Source organism: Silurus aristotelis (genome assembly GCF_946808225.1).
Source record: "Silurus aristotelis genome assembly, chromosome: 1".
Classification (NCBI taxonomy): domain Eukaryota; kingdom Metazoa; phylum Chordata; class Actinopteri; order Siluriformes; family Siluridae; genus Silurus; species Silurus aristotelis.
The window spans coordinates 40,468,198-40,491,272 of record NC_139574.1 but is presented as its reverse complement, the minus strand read 5'-3'; the positions used below and the strand labels follow the sequence as shown (position 1 = coordinate 40,491,272).

Below are 23,075 nucleotides of genomic sequence, written 5' to 3'. Positions count from 1 at the left end.
ACTAACTGCAGTTGTCAAAAGTTATACTTGAACTATGATGTTATGAGGCTGCATTGGAACTAAACTTTATAGTATTGTGTGCACCAGATGAACCCATGAAGAACTCATGTATTGTAAACTGATTTAATCTCTGTGTTATTGTGATTTAATATTTAAACTGATGCTGTGGATACTGTATAATACCTGTTTATTTTATTACTTTAACTTCTGTTCATGTAAAATTGGGTTTAAACAGAACCTTTATTTTATTATCATTTACTTTTGTCCAATTTTCCCAACATTTTATCATGTGGATTTTAATTCTTAGTTAAATTTAAATGATGTCCAATAATAATTTAATAATAAAAACAAAACACACACTATATTGAAGATATTTATTTATTTTGAAGGAATAAAAAATATTCAGTTACAATAATCACTGATATTTCTGTACTTTATTATATGTAGGACATGTCCAGCTTGATCTCCTCTTTTTCTTTCTCTGGTTTTCTTTCTCTAGTGCTGAAGTCATATTGCTGAACAGCTGTACAGCTTCCTCCAGTCACTCTCGGGTTTCCATCCTCATTTCTCTTCCCTCACCTAAGAATCTTTGTTTCCTCAGAGATTTTCTGCGACTCTTTGGGCTTGAAGAGGTTCAGCTTTCTGTTTCTGCTGTTTCTCATAGTCAGAACCCAAAGTGCCCTCAGCTGAGCTTCATGTTTCTCCAATTGCTCTTGGTTTCTCAGAATGATCTTTTTGATTATATATTTTTATGGAGAGCAAAATATTTTAAGTTATTTAACGTTTAATTTTATTTATTCTGGAATAATATTCCTGTCTGTTTTTAATTCATATTTATGTTCAAAAAACATTGTTTTAGTGTGTTCAATAAATGTTTATCCTGTTCAGCCCGTAACCTAAAGTGTGCTTTGAGTTTTGCCCCCCTGTACAATTGGGTTTGACACCCTGATATAGATAAATATCATTAATTTTTAATAATAACATAATCAAAGGTAAATTGAGCAAATTTTTGATCTCAGAAGTGTGTTTTAAACTGGTAGCCCTTCACATTAGTCGGTACTCAAGAAGTAGCTCTCGGTGTCAAAAAGGTTGGTGACCCCTGATTTATAATCTTGTTACTTTTGTCCCTAAATGAACATATACATTTTTATATTTAGTCATTGTGATGTCACCCTTTTACATCGTATCTCTGTTGGTTTCTTTTATTCAGCTCCATCTCACAGACGTTTTGGGACAGCTTTTAGGAGCGTTCTCCTCCGACAATATCGTCAATTTTAGCTCTTCTCTCTCACCACTGAGATTGCTCCATTTATTGAACATCTCTCTACTCCAGCTGTTCCAGAGAACCCCTGTCTGCCTCCTCGCATCGTGAAGAATACTTTTACACGTGATATGGGCACACAGACTTCGTTTGACCTTCCTGCTGTTTATCATCAGGTGGCACAGACCAACAATCAAGACTATGACGACTCCTGCATTCCTGCATCAACTCTACCATCTCCTCCTTATCCTTCATGTTGGTCCCCTACTGATTATTCTCCTACTTCCCCCGTTCTCTCACCTGATCATTATTATTATCTTCCCATATCTTCCCCTGAGTCTGATCCTGATTGCTCACCCATGTCTTCTGCAGCAGCAACGGCCCACAAACTCTTCTTTCCCAATAAACATGCTTAAGTCTGCCTTGTTTTTGTTTCTCCTACAGACTCATAACATTAGTCAGACCCTATTCTACTCTATTTATTTTTATTATTTTTATTATACTTGGAGTAAATAGGTTACATGAGTTTGAAATAAATATACTATACTAATCACCAGTGTTGTGCTGGTTACTAAAAAATAGTAACTAGTTACAGTTACTTGTTACTTCATTCAAAAAGTAACTGAATATATCACAAGCATTTCTGAAATAAATAACAAAACAAGCTGAATAATATATTCACAATCAAAAACTAAAGTGGCTTCTGCATCATAAAAGCTGTTGTGTTGAGCTCTTAAAAATTGTCCCCTTTACAGCTTAAGTATGAAAACTATCAACAATGTAGAACAGGGGTCACCAACCTTTTTGACACCAAAAGCTACTTCTTGGGTACCGACTAATGTGAAGGGCTACCAGTTTGATACACAATTCTGAAATAAAAGATTTGCTCAATTTACCTTTAATTATATGTGATTATTAATAATTAATGATATTCATCTATATCAGGGTGTCAAATTCAATTTCACAGGGGGGGCCGAATCTCAAAGAACACTTTATGTCGCATGCCGAACAGGATAAACATTTATTGAACACACTAAAACAATGTTTTTTTAACATAAATATGGATAAGAACAGACAGGAATATTATTCCAGAATAAATAAACCTAAACTTTAAATAAATAGCTCTCCATAAAAATATCTCCTGTCAAAAGTATACAAGTTAGAAATATGAACATGCTGCGAAAAAACCCGGAACAAATCAATAAAAATTGTGCTTTTAAGTAAACGTTAAAATAACAACAAATCAAAACAATCTGATTTCTTTGCTTTTATGCCATTTTATAAAAAATAATTTTAAACTTTAAATAACTTAAAATATTTTGCTCTTCATAAAAATATCTCCTGTCAAACACAAGACGTCTCACCGCTTCATCATGCAGCTCTTCAGAAACTCTCCCTCAGTAAATAACTGGCTGATGTGACTGATTTCTCCTCTGTTTTCACACCAGCTTCACTTTGTGATTTTGCTCTGGTTAAAAACATCTGCTGAAATAAGGGATTCTTCTTTAACTTTTCTACTTTCTGGATCTTCTGCTCTGCATTCAGGTTTTTCAGCTTCTCCTGATGTTTTGTCTCGTAGTACCATCTTAGATTAAATTCCTTAATTACAGCCACATTCGCTCCAAAAATAAGACACGTGTTTACCGCCAGTGTCAGTAAACATCTACTCAGAATCCCATCGGTATAAAAGTGCTCTGTTTTCAGAATCAACTTTTCTCTTTGCCAATGTGAGGGGTTTCACAATAACTGTACAATAGGGTTAAATACATCAACAGAAGCTTGATTGATGCTGAAATGTTCCCAGGTACTCTACGATCTGTAAGACAGCTGAAGCGCTGCATTATGGGATCTGTAGTTTGTGTTATCAGCGCTTCATTTTGCCGGGACATTAATACCAATAATAATAGATCTTTATAAAATCATCTCGCGGGCCAGATTTGACACTGAGTTTGACACCCCTGATCTATGTGAAGACACTGATCATGTTAATGATTTCTCACAATAATTATCAACAATCATTTAACAAGGTAGGAAACAGCTATTTTTAGAAAAGGCTCGCTGGCGACTCATGTGGTCCTTGCGGGCGACCTGGTGCCTGCGGGCACCACATTGGTGACCCCTGATGTAGAATATAACACCGGGTTAGCTTCTAGCTTCTAGCTCCTCAGGCATGGAGCTTCTCGAGGTGTTGCTATCACAGTAGATACGACCTTCAAATCAGAAAGACACAGCTTACATTTGACTAAAAAGTTTTTGTCTTTATGCTCAACTAAAGTGAAATAATGAGCGTATTTCCACTTTGAGAAACTCGTCTTGCTCTCGCCTCGACTCGCCATTACTGCCGCACAGACCTGAATAAACGGAGACACGGCCACAGTGCATCTTCTTTGTGTTTACAGTGGTTCATCCTCCAATCCTACAATGCGTCTCTGCTGTAAACAGGTCAGACTGTAGTCTACACTTCAGCCCAAATTCATTCTTTTAAAAAGTAACAGGTAACGCACCATACGGTAACGGTAACAGAGTTACTTTATTTTTAACATGCACCAGGACGCTGCTGTTACGTGTCTGTGCTGTTTTCTTCTACTCCCCCTCCTTGTGTTGGCTCTGTCTTTAGCTCTCTACTATATGTAGGCGAAGTCACCTGGTAATTGTAATGGAGGCCTGGGGAAAAAAGGACCAATCAAGAGCAAGAGCCTGACCAGAGGAGGCGGAGCCTACAGTTCAAGCAGCCACCTGAAGTGACCACTGTTTGCTGGAGTAATTTAACAATAGATTAAATGAAAAGGGGTATAAGTTATCATGATAAATTATATATCATTCTAAAGGTTTAAGCCTCAAGCATCGATTTTAGATCACTGTTTTGGAACGCTTATAACGAATGTATTTCCTAAATTTGTGTAAACAGTACACACAAACAACATGCATAAAAAAACCTTACTTACACTCTAATTGTAATAACGAGTCACAAACGCATCCAAACGCACAATTGCTGCAAATTCCTGTTTATTTGGAAAGATAAATTTCCACTGAACAACATACCGTAGAGCATTTTTGGTCTTTTGTTTGTATCTGTTTTAGAGTAAGTTTCGCATAAAGAACGATATTTTGGTGGAAAAAAATAAATATGGCTGGAAGAATGTAGTTTTAATAAACAAATGAGAGTAACCACTAAAAAAAGACAAAGACAGGTAGAATCTTATCAGTGATACAACTGAACTCTGCAGGTGTTTGTGGTGACGTTTTGCTTTGCACCACCTTTCATTTCCAATCTTTCATTTTCAGCCAGTAGCAGTGTGGAAACAACATGTTCCATAGAAAATGTAGCCAATGAGTGCAGGATTTTAACGATACATGGAAGGTTTTTATTCCCCGTGTGGGCGAGTTCTTAGTTTTATTCATCTTTAGAAGCTCTTAGAGGTTAAAGAGCGCGTGACGTGCACTGTGACGCACCTGGCAGGAAGTGGAATGCAGCTCTTTCCAGCTTGTGCTAACTGAGCTTTGTTTACAAGAAATAAAGTTTCTTTTCGGCTTCTCCCGTTAGGGGTCGCCACAGCGGATCCTCCGCACGTTTGATTTGGCACATGTTTTACGCTGGATGCCCTTCCTAACTCAACCCTCCCCAATTTATCCGGGCTTGGGACCGGCACTAAGAGTGGCTGGGGATGGTTCCCTGACCGGGAATCGAACCCGGGTCGCAGCGGTGGGAGCGCTGCATCTTAACCACTAGACCACCAGGGGACCGCCTTTGTTTACAAGAAATAAAAAAGAAAATAAAAAGTGGACAGTAAAAAAAAGTTGTTTTATTAAAGATTGCATTAAGCACGGATGAGGAAAATATTCTTGTGCGGAATGACAACAGCGACCTGGTGATCTGCATGTGGATGGAAAATCTGAGTCAATTCTGAGTCAATTTTACATCTGTAAGGGAGAAAAGGACCAGAAATATTCTCAGATAAATGTTTGTAGAAATCTACATGTTAATAATATCTTCATAAAATGTTAAATATACATACATGATACATGTGACTTTTAACCCAGTACTTTATTCAAGTACATCATTTATATAGAAACACGGTACACAGAGTATTGCATATGATGGATTCTCTACATAAACATAAAATTATTGTTCTGCATAACCATAAAGAATTTTCTTATCCACAGGAATGAAAGTGTTGAAAACCAGCTTCTGGCACTTAAAGGTATCTATAGTGTTGATGTTTATGTCTTCAGTGTGTAAGACGATACAAGCACATTATTACTGCATGATACGGTTTTATTAAATAAACATATAATATCATTAGTGTGATCTGAGCACCTTTCATTTCATTTAGTAAATTATTTTACACAACACACCTTTAACATGTACAGAAATGATCAGATTGTAGAGAATATTCATTATGCAGAGATAAAACATGCAGCTTTGTTCGATTATTTATTTATTTATTTTATATGCATGCAGGACCCATGAAGAAGCCTTCAGCATCAGGTCGAGTTCCCTTTGCTATTACTGAGTTTTGATCAGCTCCTCCCAGGCATGCCATTCATGTTCCAGGAATCCTGCCCTCCAAGCAGGAGAGCTCCAATCAGAGGCACAACAATCCCATCTCAGGAAATAAAGCCATGAACATCTCTGCCCTCGCTTTCACCAAGACAAACCCGAGAGCAAAGAGAACTGCATCAGACACGTCACAACCCACGACTGCTAAAAGACCTCGAATCGATACTGCACAGCACAAACACAACAAAACACAATCCCTCATCGCTTGTGCATTGGAAACTCTTCATGATGCCAGTTATGATTTATTATCTGCTAACTGGGTTTCTGCACTACTTAAAGGGAGTTGTAAACTTCCTGGTCTGACAGATGAGGAAAAATCGGTCACATCTGTGTTTTGTGTAAACAAGGTCAGTTATTATCTTCTGTTTTATTTAGTGTGCACAAAATTCAAACAACTTTATTGTTTAGCTGTGGATTTGAGTTTTCTCATTTGTAAAAGTTCATTCAGTGCCCTGATGTTGTTAAAATGAACAGTAGATATGGTTTGTGGTGTAAAAACGTTTACTCCAGGTTTTGGTTTAAACAAAGTCTAGCAGTTTTCCTAAACCTGGTCTACAGTCAAGTCTTAACTCCTTAATGTTTGTTTATATACATGATTTGAACACATGTTTGATTTAGTTGGATATTGGATGATCCTTTTCTTTCGTCTTATTTAGTCCTTAGAGGAGACGTTTCTGTCTGTGATTTTGGACAGGATCGAGGCAGAGAACCCCTCTGTAGGGGTTATGTAGCCTTATGTGAACAGTGAGGAGACTTTCATAAAGCTCATGCCCAAAACAGTGGAGATGATTGTGACATTTGAGTCAGTGAATTTTACAAGTTTAATTTATATTTTTCCAGTTAGATTTTGAGAGATATGTTTCTATTTATGCACATTGGACATCAACCTTCTCAGCAGCAGGTTCCATAGTGTAGCGGTCATCACGTCTGCTTTACACGCAGAAGGTCCTGGGTTCGAGCCCCAGTGGAGCCATGCCCTTGAGTCTCTGATTCTAATGTTGGAATGCTTTTCCTCCATTTCTGTTTCAACCACAATGCAGAAACATGCAAAACTGTTTATTTATTTCCAGGATTGAGTAACAATTTGTGAGTAATATATAAACCTCACTCATGCTTGCAACCTGCATGGTTCCACTGGAAGGACCTTCTGTGTGTAAAGCAGATGTGACGACCACTACCCTATGGATCCACACAATCATCTGCACAGCATAAATGAGCAGAAATAATGATTCAGGCAAAATGTTTTCCAGATTGCAACTATACAGTTTTGGGAAACTTGTTCCCAATGTACCCTCAGCTTTCTGTTCTCGGTTGAGAGGAATACAAGTGCTTTTCAAATACTGTATGAGAGTGTGTGATCTGGAGTCTGTGCAGCGGCTGCTGTTCTCACTCTATTTATTCCAGCTCTTTTTTAAAGTCGTGTTACATCCTCGATGACTTCAAACTTTACTCTTTACACTATTAATACAATTCTAAAATGAATTGTATTGATTTGTATGAATCATCTTGTACGAATTGTATGAATGAAGAATATTAATAGATTTTTATTCACTCTATGTTGCTCGGTGGTCAGGGATAAAAACACACAACACACTTTATGACGCGTCCACTGCAAAAAATACCCGTCGAAATAAAGAAATAAAAGCTTGATTTAAGAAGAAACTCTACAGACTAGAAACAAGTCAAATGATTTGCCAGTGCAGTAAAATAATTACACTTGGTAAGATTTCTTGAAATAAGAAGTGATTAAAGCGATGCTGCAGCACTCGTGTGTCTGTTTTCTGAAGCAGCTTCTGCACCTGATGCACAGCACGAGGACTCGACTTCTTTGATGGACCCTTGTGAGGTCTGTTCTGAGTGGAACCCGTCTTGGAAAACCTCTGTATGACCCTGACCACTGAACTGTAACTTGTTATTTAAAGAGAAGTTTAAATAACATTGGATTTTTTTCACCTCACAACTATAGCAAAGAGTTTTTATTATTGACCGAGTAAATTCCAAGTGATTCAGTGCTTATGCTCAGAGACTGACCTGATACACACACACACACACACACACACACACACACACACACACACACACACACACACACACACACACACACACAATAAACACAGCAATTTTTTGTAAAAAAGCAATTTTTTTTTCAAACTACTGCTAAATGTTTGTTTACATTCACAATATTTATTATTATTATATGCACAAGAATTTTGAACTTTGTTCCACATGGATCGTGCAAGTAGTTAATAACATTCTTGTGTATGTTTCTATTTTCTGGACCACCGTTTTCAAGGTTACTGTTGGTAATACACTAAGACGTCATGGTTTGAAATCATGCATGGCACGAAAGGTTCCCCTGCTTAAACCAGCACATGCCCAGGCACGTCTTAAGTTTGCCAATGACCATTTGGATGATCCAGAGGAGTCATGGGAGAAAGTCATGTGGTCAGATGAGACCAAAATAGAACTTTTGGGTCATAATTCCACTAAACATGTTTGGAGGAAGAAGAATGATGAGTACCATCCCAAGAACACCATCCCTACTGTGAAGCATGGGGGTGGTAGCATCATGCTTTGGGGGTGTTTTTCTGCACATGGGACAGGGCGACTGCACTGTATTAAGGAGAGGATGACCGGGGCCATGTATTGCGAGATTTTGGGGAACAACCTCTTTCCCTCAGTTAGAGCATTGAAGATGGGTCAAGGCTGGGTCTTCCAACATGACAATGACCCGAAGCACACAGCCAGGATAACCAAGGAGTGTCTCTGTAAGAAGCATATCAAGGTTCTGGCGTGGCCTAGCCAGTCTCCAGACCTAAACCCAATAGAGAATCTTTGGAGGGAGCTCAAACTCTGTGTTTCTCAGCGACAGGCCAGAAACCTGACTGATCTAGAGAAGATCTGTGTGGAGGAGTGGGCCAAAATCCCTCCTGCAGTGTGTGCAAACCTGGTGAAAAACTACAGGAAACGTTTGACCTCTGTAATTGCAAACAAAGGCTACTGTACCAAATATTAACATTGACTTTCTCAGGTGTTCAAATACTTATTTGCAGCTGTATCATACAAATAAATAGTTAAAAAATCATAGATTGTGATTTCTGGATTTTTTTTTTTAGATTATGTCTCTCACAGTGGACATGCACCTACGATGACAATTTCAGACCCCTCCATGATTTCTAATTATTATAATCACAAACTGCTTTTAGAAAATGAACATGAAATAAGGCTGTAATACTGCACTGTATTTAACTGTCTGAACCAGATTTATTCTAGTTTTAAACATATTAATAGTCATTTTTATTTATTTTTGTTGTATTTTGATGTTTTTAATTTCATTGCAGTAAATTATGTTGGTATTTAATTTAAGTGTCGGTTTAGTTTTTAATTTTTAGTTTTTAGTTTTTAATCTATTACACAGTAAAAGCCTTAATATTTATAAATGTGTATTTAAAGTTAATTAAAATTTAAATATTTAGGCTGTAATACTGCACTGCATTTAACTAATAATATTATAATTCTTGTTATATATTGTTATAATTTTAAATGTACTGATAGTTTTTATTTTGATTCTTTATATTTTGAAGTTTTATTTCAGATTAGTTTCAGTTAATAACTTTTTTATTGTATTTAATTTTAGTCTACCAAACTACAAAAATCACTCAGTGTTGAATTGAGGTGTTTGGACATTTCTTCCAGCTCATAAATCCTATAAAACATGCAGCATTAAACATGAACTTCCAGCAGATGAACATCTCATAATACTGTCTGGAAGTGAGAAATGTACAGGTTGTTTTTACTCCATACACATGAACTTACTTTGATCAGAAACACAATCATACTCCAAATCAATTAATCAATAAAGTCAATAAAAGAATCCCAAACTGCTGTGTGTCTTGTCCTCGCTATTAATGACGTCATTAGAGCTCCACTACTTCTAATGACCTGCTGTGACAGTGAGCTCTAATACACATCACACTGCTACCTACAGGTCATTTATGATTCTGCAACATTCATAGAGTCACTCCGGTCAACTTCCGGTTCTCAACTCGGATTCACTCGCTTTATACACAGTTTACAGCCGTTTTTTATCTTATTTATGACTGTAATATCGCTCTTCTCTCAGGAACAACAGAAAAGCTGTAAAGACGATATTGTATCCGCTCTTTACCTCTGTAATGTGCGCATGCGCATAGTCCGGTTAAGAGAGACCGGGTTACGTCACAGACGGAGGGCGGGGCATCTCCCTGTGACGTCACAGTAAGGCAACGTCTATAATTGGGAACGCGTCTCTGTTTCTCTCATTTCCGAGGTTTTTGCTTGTGAGTAAAGAGGCATAAACATGGAGCTCTTCAGAAGGTTGAGAAAGTTTTTTCAAAGCAGAAGAACAAAGAAAACTAAGCAGATTGCTGAAATGAAGGAGAAGCTGGAACACATGGAGAAAGTAGAGAAAGACTTGGATGCATTTTCTCTTCTAATGATAGAGAAGATAACAGAAGAGAAAGAAGAGAAAGCCATTCTGCTACAGACGGTGCAAAAGCTGGAGGCTACTTTGGCTTCTGAGCGAAAGCAGCAGGAACAGGATATAACTGAGAGAAGCCAGAGCTGGACGAGAGAACAAAAACAACTGGAGGAACGTGTTGCTCAGCTTGAGTTTGTTTTGGATCAGACCACCATGGAGCTCCAGTCTTCCCTGGAAATCCATGAGGAACTGGAGAAAACTGTAGACTGTGAGAGAGAGAGCTGGATGAGAGAGCAAAAACAACTGAAGGAACATGTTGCTCAGCTTGAGGTCACGTTGGAACAGACCACCATGGAGCTCCAGTCTTGCCTGAAAATCCTTGAGGATTTGGAGAAAACCTTAGAATGTGAGAAAAAGAGCTGGACGAGAGAACAAAATAATATAGAGGAACATGCTGCTCAGCTTGAGGTCACTTTGGAACAGACCACCATGGAGCTCCAGGATACTCAGAATCACTGTGAAAAAGTGAAAAATAGTGCAGAGCAGGAGAGAGATCATTTGATCAGAGACAAAGAGCAACTGGAGGAACGTGTTGCTCAGTTTGAGCCCACGTTGAATTTTGAGGAAAAACAAGAGGACGAAAGAGAGAAAACTAATCTTGACATAGAGGAGAGGAACAACTTACAGCTTCAGACCAACAGGGGGCTCCAGGATACCCAGAATCTCTGTGAGGAAGAAAAGAAGACTTCAAAAAATAAAACAGAACATTATATGAGAGTCCGAGAGCGATGGGAGGAAATTGTTGCTCAGCTGAGACAAGAAAACATTCAAAAGAAAACGAGAAATAGAAAAAAAAGAAGACGACAAGAGAAACAGAGAGTCTGAACACTTTTACCACAGCGAGACACAATAAACACTATTAAATTAATAAAGATTTTGAATTTCAATCATGTCTAATGTCTCTTCATCACAGAGAGCATTCAATGATGGTATTTATTTTTCTTAAAATTCACTTTAGTAAAGTCAGTGATGTTTGATGTCCTTAAAGAAAAGAAATTTGACAGAAACTGAAGTTGAGGTATTTTCTTGCAGCTTTGGTGCTTTGTTAATTTTGAGCTCTGAAAGCAATATAGCTGACAGTTAATGTGGGGCAGAACCTGATTCACTTAAACATCTGTACTTTATAATTAATCACATGGATTGGCACAAGAAAGTGGATGATCTTTCAGCAGTCATTCTGACAGGGTTAACACTGGATTCACCTCACAACACCTGAACACTACTGCTGGATGGAGCAGCGGGTGCGTGCACGAGCGGCGGTTGGTGAATGGAGGGTGGAGCCGGGGGGAAACGAGCGGTGAGAAGCAGATCTGTGGCTGATGGGACTAATCAGTGTGCTCTGTTTTAGTGACTGGTGATGAGGAGAATGTGTGTGTGTGACTGGTGATGTGTGTGTGTGTGTGTGTGTGTGTGTGTGTGTGTGTGTGTGTGTGTGTGTGTGTGTGTGTGTGTGTGTGTGTGAGAAGTGCAAAACAGATTAACAAATCCGAAAACAAAATAACAAATACGAAAACACAAGTCAGACAAACCGGAAAATGTAGGTATAGTTTGTGAATGTAAACTTACCGATCATTGGACAAGACACCTGTCAGTCAAGATATACAGGTGAATGACAGGTGTCTTCTCCAATGATTGATAATTTTCCATTCACAAACGATACCTACCTTTTCCGGTTTGTCTGACTTGTCGCTGTGTTTTCGGATTTTTTAAATGTGTTTTGTGCAACGATTCAGACAAACCGGAAAAGGTAGGTATAGTTTTGTTTCCTTTGCAGACTTTCCTGAAGCCCCTAAATTAATAATGGTCATAGTGACATTGGTAACATTGCATTAATGTTATAATATCTGATAGCCATTAGAGGGCACTCTCGTGCTGCATGTGGGTGTGTTTGCAGTGTGCAGAGTAAACGAGTAAAAAACGCTGTGCAGTCATGTCTCTGGTTCTTTCTGCGCATGCTCAGAACTTAACGGGATAATATGTGTTTTATAGCATAATGATGCAAACATAACATTATTTACATTCATCACATCACTGTGCTGGAAAACAATACAAATTAAATAAAAAAGAAGAAAAAGTGTAGAAGAAGAAAAGCGGGACAAAGACAGAGGTAATGAGATGTAATGAATGGTGATGATCATATAAATAAACTCAGTTTAGTAAAAGTTTGTGAACAAACTTTATTTTGGTCCAGTTTTTAAAGTTTATTCTAAAAGTTATAAATAGTGTAATAAGTGGACAAGAAATATGAGTTGTTCATGTCACACAGATTATTTATTTATTTATTTTTATTTCAATTCAGTGTCATTACAAAATAGGTTTAAATTTGTAGAGATTTTATTTGGACAAACATATCGGACAAAAGAAATCAGCAACATATATTGTTCATCCTGTATCAGTCGACCTCTAGGTGTGAGTTTAAATGATATGCTCAGTTGTATGTATGAGATAATTGTAGTCTGGACGGTGAGACGCCACTAAGCGTTAATATTATAATAATTACACTGATCTATTAGAGACGCTTATCAGAAAAGTCCGAATCAAATCCACTCACAAGTGCAGCAGATTCATGTGATGTGAAATAAAGTCCTAATGGCAGCAGCATTATACAGTCATATATATATTTCTATAAAAGAGCTCTGATACGGATTTCAGTCTTTAAGAAGAACATCTTCAGAGGGGTTTTTTCTCGTCCTGGTATCATATGTGTAGATAAACATAGGTTGTGTTTAATTGACAGCCCTGATGAAGTCTGATGACCTGAAGAGGGTGGAGCTGAGACTTCAGACAGCAGATGGACTTCTGAGGAGGAACATCAGCACCACACGAGAGGTTAGAGGTCACCCAACCTGTAATTAATCCTGGAGGAATTAAGTGTGATTAGAGAGATAGTGATTTAAATGTATTAATGCAGCTGTGTGTGTGTGTGTGTGTGTGTGTGTGTGTGTGTGTGTGTGTGTGTTACTGCAGTTATGATAATAATAATAAGAATTATAAGTATTTTGGGGGCTGTTATAAATTGTTCAAATCTTCCCTCTACCTCTCCTTTATTAGTGTAGTTACTGATAGAAAAAGTGAAAATCTTTTTAAAACAACTTTCATGCAAAACATCTTGTGGCTTCATTAGATGAGATTTGCCTAAAATAAAAATCATTGACACTTTTCTTTCACGTGAACAAGCTTTTTTTTTTTCACAAGACTTTGTCTTACACTTCCAGTGACTGTAGCTGAAGCAGAAAGAAGCTTTTTAAAACTGAAACTAATCAAATGATACCTGAGATCCACCATGTCACAAGAGCACCTCAGCAGCCTCGCTGTCATAAACATCAACCATACAAGTGCTGGTCAGATTTGCAACGATGATGTAATTGATGACTTTGCAACAAACAAAGCAAGAAAGATCTGTTTTTAGGAAAATGACTTTGTAGTGAAAAATGTATTTAATTTGTTTGTTGTGTGAATTGCCAATTTATTATTATTTATTTTCATATTGTATTTATGTATTTATTTGTAAATGTATTTACTGTAAAGATAAAGTAAGTGCAGATTGTTGTTAGTTATTTATCTTTTTAGGTGGCAGCAGGATGGGAGCAGGTCATGACGTGGAAAGGAGACTCTCTGCTTGCAGACTTTCTGTGACGTAGCTTCCTGTGTTTGACTGTGTTTTTAAACAAACTTTACTATTTATCTCTCCTTTTTTCCTCTTTTAATAATCCTAAATTATTTTTGTCTTCCTGTCTTGTGCCTGTAGTTAGTTAACTCGACTATCACTGGTGTTCATTCCCTCTCACTTTATCACATCTCTGTATCTTAACTCTATCTGCTATTATAAGCACTATGCCGGCTGTGTGTCTGCCTTTGAGCATAGGTGAGAACTCGTTCGATGCCCAGATGCGAGTGCGGAAAGCGGCGCTGGAAACATCCCGGGCGTACGCTCACTCGTCCCAGGTAAATTCCCGGGTTGAATCTAACTCTCCCAGCACCTCAACTCCGCGTGTTTCTCTGCCCAGGCCCACAGACCCTGGATGCTGCAGCAGCGGAAGACACGAGCCAAGCCCCGGTCCAGGACGTCTCCCCCACCACCACCACCGGCCTTCGAGATCTCGACCGAGAACCGCTTCCCCCCTCTCCGCGAGACGGAACGTCATACTGTGATTCTTGGAGATTCCATCGTCCGGCATGTCCGCGCTACCGGAGACAAAGGTAAGGTGCACACTCGCTGTTTTCCTGGTGCTCGTGTTCTCGATGTCGCTGCGCAGGTACCCGCGATCCTGTCATTCCGATTCAAATCAGTCCGATTGAAAGATTTAGCGGTGGACTTTTTACATGAGACGTTATCTAAGCTGATGTGATGTTCACAATCACGACTTTGTGACGTGCACTTTGTGTATATTTTCTGAAAGGAATGATAAATGGGCCGATTCGAGATCTGATACGGATGCCAGGTGAAGAGGAGGTGGAGATTTGAGGAAGCACATTTTGTCCCTCAAGTATTGGGTCTTATCAACAGCATTAATCGTGTTAACGCATTTGCATGGAAGAATTTTTATTTTGTTCGGTTTATAAAAAGGTTCATGTCATGAATCCTCTTGTGCGAGTATTTTTTATTTTATTTTTGTCCGAATCTTGATGTTATTGTTACAATAATTATGGGAGTCACGTGATTAAGGAATGAACGATACGGACCAGAAGAGATGAGGGTGAGCTACTCATTCTGTTTATCATCATTTGTCCTTTAGCTGCCTTGTCATATTTTCATTATTGGAACTAATGTCAGAGTTCGTGTATGTAGACGTGTGTATGGGTATCTGCTTATTGGAAATGTACCATTTTATATTATTTCTGATCAAAGGAACGAAATGATCTAAAGAACCAAGTCACTGAAATGATGCCATCTTCCAATCACTAGCAGTGATCAGTAATACTGATGAGTGCCATACGGGGGCACTAATGCTTCGAGTAATACCAGGGAACGGATCAACGAATAAAAGAATGCTCTTAGCATGGAAAACGATGCATTTGTGGCCTGTACACAATAAGATAGAAGAAAGACAAGAAACAAACAGCAATAATCAATAGACTGGAAAGCTTACCGAACAAAAGTCCAGCAGGGGGCGCTCTCCTCTAACCCGGGTGTGTGTTTCTACAGAGAAACACTACAGGAGCTCATGTAGAGTCGCGCCGTCACCATCTCTGTGACGTAGCATCCCTGATTGGTGCAACAATCTTTTTAATCCACCAATGAAACGTCATAGTCAAATGTCATGCTGTCATAGTAACATGCAAACATTGTAAGTCCACTATTGAATCGAAGGCCGTTGTTGAGACCAGACGTTTGTTTACTGCAGTAGGAATGTTCACTTTAAAACTGCATCAACATACAGAAATATTGCATTCTCATTTCTTCAATTACACTAAATATTGACAAATATATATTCTGTATATGTTCTAGATCTGTATTGAGCAAGTATAAGAGAGAACATTAAATATGATGTCACATGTAGTGACAGACATTTTCACGTTGTTCTAATCAACAGTATTCGGGGACCTACGTTCCTGTGGTGGTGAACATGACTGCGAGTTCTCCAGAAGAACAAATGCTGGTAATGTACAGTTCAAACACACACTGTTTTTCACACAGAATAAACTAAAGCCCATCACTTCCTCATCACCTAAACACACTGTTCATTTAGATTTTACTTACGGCAGCCAAACGGCCTCATTTTGTAAACCCCTTAATCACTTACTCTGTCTTTAAGGGAACTAAACGAAGAGGAATGAATGTCCATATAGAGGAATGTGAGCGCAACTGGCAACCGCTCTAAAAGGACCCGGCTCTGATTTGATTAAACAGAGTGAAGGTTATTCATGAAGTATATCAGAATTGTACAAATCAATGAAACTACTTACTCTATGAACTCTATTTGAACGAAATCATTACTGAGTTTGGACCAAAATGATATCTGTATGCTAATGTGTGCTAATTAGGAAATACGTTCTACCTACCTTTCCTAGCCTGACTTTAAAATCCCACCCCTGTCTGGCCTGCACTTCCTCCCTCACTCTGCCCTGTCTTTCCCTCCTGCATTGCCTGAGTTTATCTCACCCACATTACTTCACCTACATTACCATACCTAACTGTGCTATATGTAATGAGTCACACAGGGACAAGGTAGAGACTTGGAGGTTGTTCGATGTAGTTGTGGGAAAGGTCAGGGGTCATGTGTGTACCCTGGTGCTTTGAATTTGTCCCTGTGTGTCCTTTTATAGCTGCAAGTTTCAAATACTGTTTACGTTAACCTTTAAATAGCTTTAGCATTTTTGTGATTTTTATGCCAAACTTATATGCTGTTTGTGTTCCAGTATTATTACAGTGCTCCAGTACATGTGGTGCCTCCTCAGCAGTACTCAGTCCATCCCACAGGATTCAATACATGCTACACTGTACTCCCTGAACCTACTACCCCAACAAATGGTAAGTTGATCATGCCTTTCCAGTCATCCTTACAAAAAGCCTGGTTTTCTTGTAGGATGTTATGATCCTCACAGCTTACATGTTGGTCTTTAATTGAAACTGATACTGTTCTTATTAGTGTCGGCTGCAGGGATGTTCTACTATAATGATCAGGCCGTGTACAACCAGACTCCATTCCCAATGGTCCCTCCACTGCAGCAACATCCATCTACCAAGAGGAAGAGGAAAACGGTGCGTGTGCTTACTCTTTGTTTCAGTACTGGTTCATTTACTGAGTATATGAGCCTTAATTATTATTATTTTTTTATTTTTGACTCGTCTAGTCTGTGATTTAATTGCTACTGTCTCTGTTGTCTACAGATGAACAGCTTGAGAGTTATTCAGTAAAATCTGCTGCATTAGATGGTGCTGAAAAGTCTACCTCTTCAGCTGAGCCCGGTCCTGCACAAGCCGTCACACCAAAGCCAGATAAAACAGAGCCTGTGCACGTGCCCCCAGAGGTTCCAGCTTCTGCTCTATTCACCATCGATGAGCCGAAACAGACACAGCTCCTCGTCCTGACGACTCCCGATCGCTCAGAGAGGTGAGTTTAGGGATCGTCGCTGTCCCTGCACTGGATTTTAATTGGTCAAGATCTTTTACAATGTGACTAAATTAAACGTGTAGTCCAGCATTTTCCAACATGTTTTAATTAAGACGTATTGCAAATTGTTAAACTGTTGTGCATGTTAAACGGTGTTGACTACAAAAGTAGCCTGAAAGAACAAATCCGTACTTTTAGAAATAAGACCCGTACTTTTTAAATACGTTTTCTACAAATAAAAGAATTAGACATCTTTAAATTTCAATATGCAATATTATCTTTTGGTAATGGCGTATAAAAATCTCACATAATCCTTCCTTTTTCCCACAACTGCCCTTTGACTTTCATTGTAATCGAGTGATGAGTAACGTTTTCTGCTCGTCTCAATAAACTAGGAGGCATGTTAGCTCTTGGTTGTAGTTATTGCACATGGACTACAAATACTGTAGATATAAACTGAGGTGCCAACACTGGAGTATTTCTTTAAATAACTATATATAAAGATAGAAATGCTGTCGTTCACTTCGGTGAATGTGTGAAACCTACATTTACACTACAAATTCACAGTAATCCTGGTGTTTTATTATTAATTGGGTGTGTTTGTGTGTTAGGATAAGCCAGAGCTCGCTTTCCAGCAGTCTGACTTTGACCTTGAGCCAGTCTCAACCACAGTCGAGAATTCCAGTGTGTCTCCTGTGATTGTGGAGCATCTGGCTTCAGCAGAAACACCAGCAGATGAGATCGAAGCGCAGGAAGCCGAGCCGCCGAAGAACGAACCCGAGCCCAGCTCTGAGGATGAAATGCACAGTGAGACCTACTTCTTCTGACTCGCACACTTCATCATGTTTTTCACTACTTTTCATGTCTGCTTTTGCTCGTTCCTTCCTCAGAGCCAGAAATGGAGAATAAGAGGATACAATATAGTAGAGACTTTCTTTTGAGCATCCAGTTCATGCGTGATTGTGTGCAGAAGCCAGAGGGGCTTCCACCCATACCTGGATGCAGATATTATTTATATACAGTCGTGCTGATGTTGTGTGTTGCGTGAGCTTTTCCAGACGGTGCGCGGTTTCCTTAACAAAATGACGCCAGAGATGTTCAATCAGCTGATGAAGCAGGTGAAAGAGCTCCACATCGACACAGAGGAGCGACTTAAGGGTGTCGTCCACCTGATTTTTGAGAAAGCCATTGATGAGCCCAACTTCTCCGTGGGGTACGGGATCATGTGTAAATCTCTGGCTGCGGTAAGTAAAACATCATATCTCCTTCTTTATGTTTTAGTGCATTTAAGCCTATTTGTGATTCTAACTGTGGAATCACAATGTAAATATCCACATGGATGCCAAATTTTAGGAGCAGGAGGAGCAAAGAAAAGTTCAAGAAAAGCTACGATCCATGGGCATGAATAGGCGAGGTTATAGAGGGCATATGTGTTCTAGACTAATCCTTTTTACAGCTTAGTCCCCTTTCTTTTCACAGCACTTAACCAATGCACTGCAACTTTTTGTTGTTATTTCTTGTTTCTTCTACAGTATTTCCAAGTCATGAGACCATGAACACTGTGAGCATGAACATTACAATAGACCCCAACAAGATCCCTAAAATCAACAAGGTACTGACTTTACATGTGCAGAAACATGCTTTTCAAATGCAAGCTTGAACTATTTCAGTCAGCATTTAAAGCTTGAGATGTAGATGAACTCAAACCTGCTGGTGAAACGATTTACGTAGTTGAAAAGTATTAACCTTTAAGAGTTGCCTGAACTAAGCGTTCGAAATCCCCCAAATGTTTGTGGATTTAGAGCTTTAGGAGAGCTGCTTCATTCCTCTTTTAATAAAAAACTTTTGAAACATTTTTCGTTTTCTTTGGCCTGGATCTTCTCCTCAGCCCTCGCTGTTTTCTCCTCCCGTTCTTCCATTTTTCATTCTGCAGCGTCTTCTGTGTTACCTGTTCAGAGTTTAGCGGGTGGTGCATCAGTAAGAATGGTCCGTGGGGAAACGCGGTGCTCTGTGTGTAGTTAAATAGACTAAGCCAAGTTATTTGCCTCGATGCTTTTTTGTATTTGAATTACTCGAGTTACACAATTCACACAATTTAAGTAATGTTATGGAATTCTACTTCAAAACTGGCAATCTGTTAAAGTACACGTTTTTCTACCAGGTTTATAAGAAGCATTGTTATTTAAACTGAATTGTGTTTGTGTGTAGATACCAGCAGATGATAAGATTTATTTGGATCAATCAATTCAGACTCAATTGAATCAATACCAGTGAACTGACTCAGTGACTTGAACTGAATCTAAGGAGTCGAAATTACCGAACCAAATCTTTTTTAAATGAATCGATTAAACTGAATGGATTGAATTATTAAAATAAATCTATTGAATTAAATTGTTGTTTTGAATTCCAAAGATTTATTTCTGATGTTTTGTAACTAACTGAGGTGGTCAGAAGTTATATTTAAACAGTAGATGTTATAAGGCTGCATTCAAACTAAACTTTTTGCAGCAATCGATAGTTTTGATCAGTTTAACTTCTGTTCATGTTCAAATTATTTTAATCAGAACATTTATTTTATTATCATTTACTTTTGTCACATTTTCCCAACATTTTATCATGTGGATTTTAATTCTTAGTTACGATTTAAATGAAGTCCAACACTTTAATAAAAGACACAAAACAGACACAATATTAAAATATAAAATTTTTATTAAATATTACAATAAACATTGATGTTTTGTCCTTTATTATATGTATGGCATGTGCTCACATGCTGAATCTAAACCTGTCCAGAGGTTTGCAGATTGTTGCTCTCCAGTGCTGCCATTTCCTGTTCCTCATGAATTATTGAGGAATCTGGTTATAAAGCGAGTGATGTTTTGTTTGGACTTTTGTTTTTTCTTAAATTCACTTTCAAATTTCAAAGTTTCCTCCAGCTGAGCAACATGTTCCTCCAGTCGCTCTCGTTCTCTCATCAAATTATTTCTCTTGTGCTCTGCCCTCTTTTTCTCTTCCTCACAGTGGTTGAGGAAATCCTGGAGCTTCCTGGTGGTTTGGAGGTGTGAGGAAGTAATTTCCTCCAGGTCTTGTTTGGCCTTCTCTTTTTCTTTTCTGTGTTTATTTTGCTCAGAAAGCAAAGTGGCCTCTCGCAGAGCAAGACGTGTCTCCAATTCGTCTCGGTCTCTCATCAAATTATTGTTCTCCTTCTCAAAGAGATTCAAAGAATCCTGAAGCTCTCTGATGGTCTGGAGCTGTAAATTGTTCCTCTTCTCAGTGTCTAGTTTGGCTTTCTTTTCTTTCTCTCTTTTCAAAGTGGCCTCAAGCTGAGCAACACGTTCCAGCAGTCGCTTTTGTTCTCTCACCCAGCTCTCTCTCTCACGTTCTACTGTTTCCTTCTGTTTCTCATAGAGCTTCAGGGAAGACTGGAGCTCGGTGATGTTTTGGAGATGTGTGGAGTTTCTCTCATTTATGTCCTGTTCCCACTGCTTTCGCTCAGAAGGCAAAGTAGCCTCCAGCTTTTGCACCGTCTGCAGCAGAATGGCTTTCTCTTCATTCTCTTTTGCTAACTTCTCTATCATCAGATTATTAAATGCATCCAAGTCTGTTACTACTTTCTCCATGTGTTCCAGCTTCTCCTTCGATTCAGCAATCTGCTCAGATTTCTTCTTTCTTCTGGTTTGAAAAATTTCTCTAAACCTTCTGAAGAGCACCATGTTTACGTGTCTTTACTCAAACGCACAAACCTTAGAAATTAGAGAAACACAGACGCATTCTGACTTATAGACATTGACCCACTGTGACGTCACACAGAGATGCCCCGCCCACCGTCTGTGACGTCACCCGGTCTCTCTCTCTCTCGCACGCGTTCTCTCTCTCTCTCTCTCTCTCTCTCTCTCTCACACACACACACAGACACACTCAGCGCATGCGCACATTACAGAGGTAAAGAACAGATAAAATATCATGTCTTCACAACTTTTCTGTTGTTCCTGAGAGAAGAGCGATATTACAGTCATAAATAAGATAAAAACGGCTGTAAACTGTGTATAAAGCGAGTGAAGGTCAGCGGGACTCCATGCTCTCTGAGGACGGACCGGGGCTAGCTTAGCATGCTAACTTCACAGAATTATACCAAGATTATCCAAGAAATTGTAATAAACTGAAATACAGCAGTGACGCAGGTACAAGAGAAATAGACACACGTTAGCAAAGCCACTTTACCGTTCTTTCACATCTCATCTCATCTGTTCAGGCAAACCTTCCTCAGCATTTATTTTACATTCTCCAAGAAAACGAGAGGCTTCAGAATTTTTTTTCTCCGTGCTTGTTTAATAATATGTCCATCAGCATCATTATCAGGTATATATGTAACAGGATTTAGCAGTGGAATTTGCTCGTGTCCACCACGTGTTGGCTGCATGTGCATGAGGTGGATCTGGATGCTCTAATCAAGTCTCTTCTCCTTGCATATGTGGGGCTTTTTAAATAATGTGTTCACAGAGGATAAGGAGGATTAGGTGATGACATCTGTGCACATATTGTTTTGAAATGTAGTCCTACAGCTAATATCAGGATAAGCTAAAAAAAAAAAAAAAAACTCCAGTGAGTAAGTTCCATCTTCATTATGGATGTGGCTCCTTCCTACTAAAGAGAAATAATCTTTTATTGAGATCTCTCCTGATTCAGCCCTGAGTTCTCACTTAGGCAGTCTTCTAAGGTCAACAGACCAAATGGTGCACAGGTTAAGAGAGAACTGCTTTGATGATCAGCAACAGTGGATTCACGAGAGCAGAACCAGTCAGAATTCTAGTTCTGGTGATGTCTAGAACAGTCGCTGGACACAGATTATTCGATTTACAAACATTGGAAGACTTCAGGCTTCGTTTTAGGATGCAAAAGGATGTGTTGGCTTTTCTGTGGCCAGAGGAAGAGTTAGTGAAGAGTTTTCTTATTTATCTCTCAGAATTCTTGTTAGTCTTCACCATTTTTTTATTGGTGTGTTATAAAGTGAATGTGTCTCGATCAAAATACAACAAAATTACGTCAATAACTGGAGCAATGCCAGCCTTCTTCTCTTCTGACAACAGATTCAGTTTAATGACAACCCGATGATGTGTTTTCACGAGTGCATGGTTTTACCTGGATGCACCCTGCTCATCTTTATAAGAGGCCTATAGTTTAGAATTAACTTCATAACATTTGGACTACCACTGAGAGCATCTTGAGCGGCTGCATCACTGCCTGGTTTGGGAACTGCACCGTCTCTGACCGCATGACCCTACAGAGGATAGTGAGGACGGCTGAGAAGATCATCGGAGTCTCTCTCCCATCTATTATGCAAATTTACACGACACCCTGCATCCGCAAAACAAACAGCATTGTCTCTAACACAAGACATGACACAAAACCAAGATAGCGCCGACCAGTATACAGTAGGTTCACTGGTCGGCGCTATCTTGGTTTTGTGTCATGTCTTGTGTTGTCTGTCTGTACTGTTTTTTGTCTGCACTGTTTGCACCAGGTTGCACTCGATGCACTTTATGTAGCTTGTGTTGTGTTGTAGCTTTATGTTATTGTTTAGTGTATCACCAGGATTCCGGAGGAACGTTGTCTCGTTTTTACTGTGTACTGTGTACCACTGTGTATAGTAGAAATGACAATAAAAGTCTCTTGACTTGA

The 23,075-nt window shown here is 38.9% G+C and overlaps 1 protein-coding gene and 1 long non-coding RNA gene across 3 annotated transcripts in view; one reads left to right on the top strand and one right to left on the bottom strand.

Annotated features, from left to right (window-relative positions):
* Positions 1-23,075, bottom strand: part of LOC310724525 (eukaryotic translation initiation factor 4 gamma 3-like) — a 367,925-nt gene that overhangs the window by 14,861 nt on the left and 329,989 nt on the right. The window lies entirely within an intron of this gene.
* Positions 15,878-17,050, top strand: LOC310725648. Its single transcript, XR_014533459.1, has 3 exons — positions 15,878-15,941; positions 16,702-16,813; positions 16,932-17,050. It is a non-coding gene; the product is annotated as an uncharacterized lncRNA (long non-coding RNA).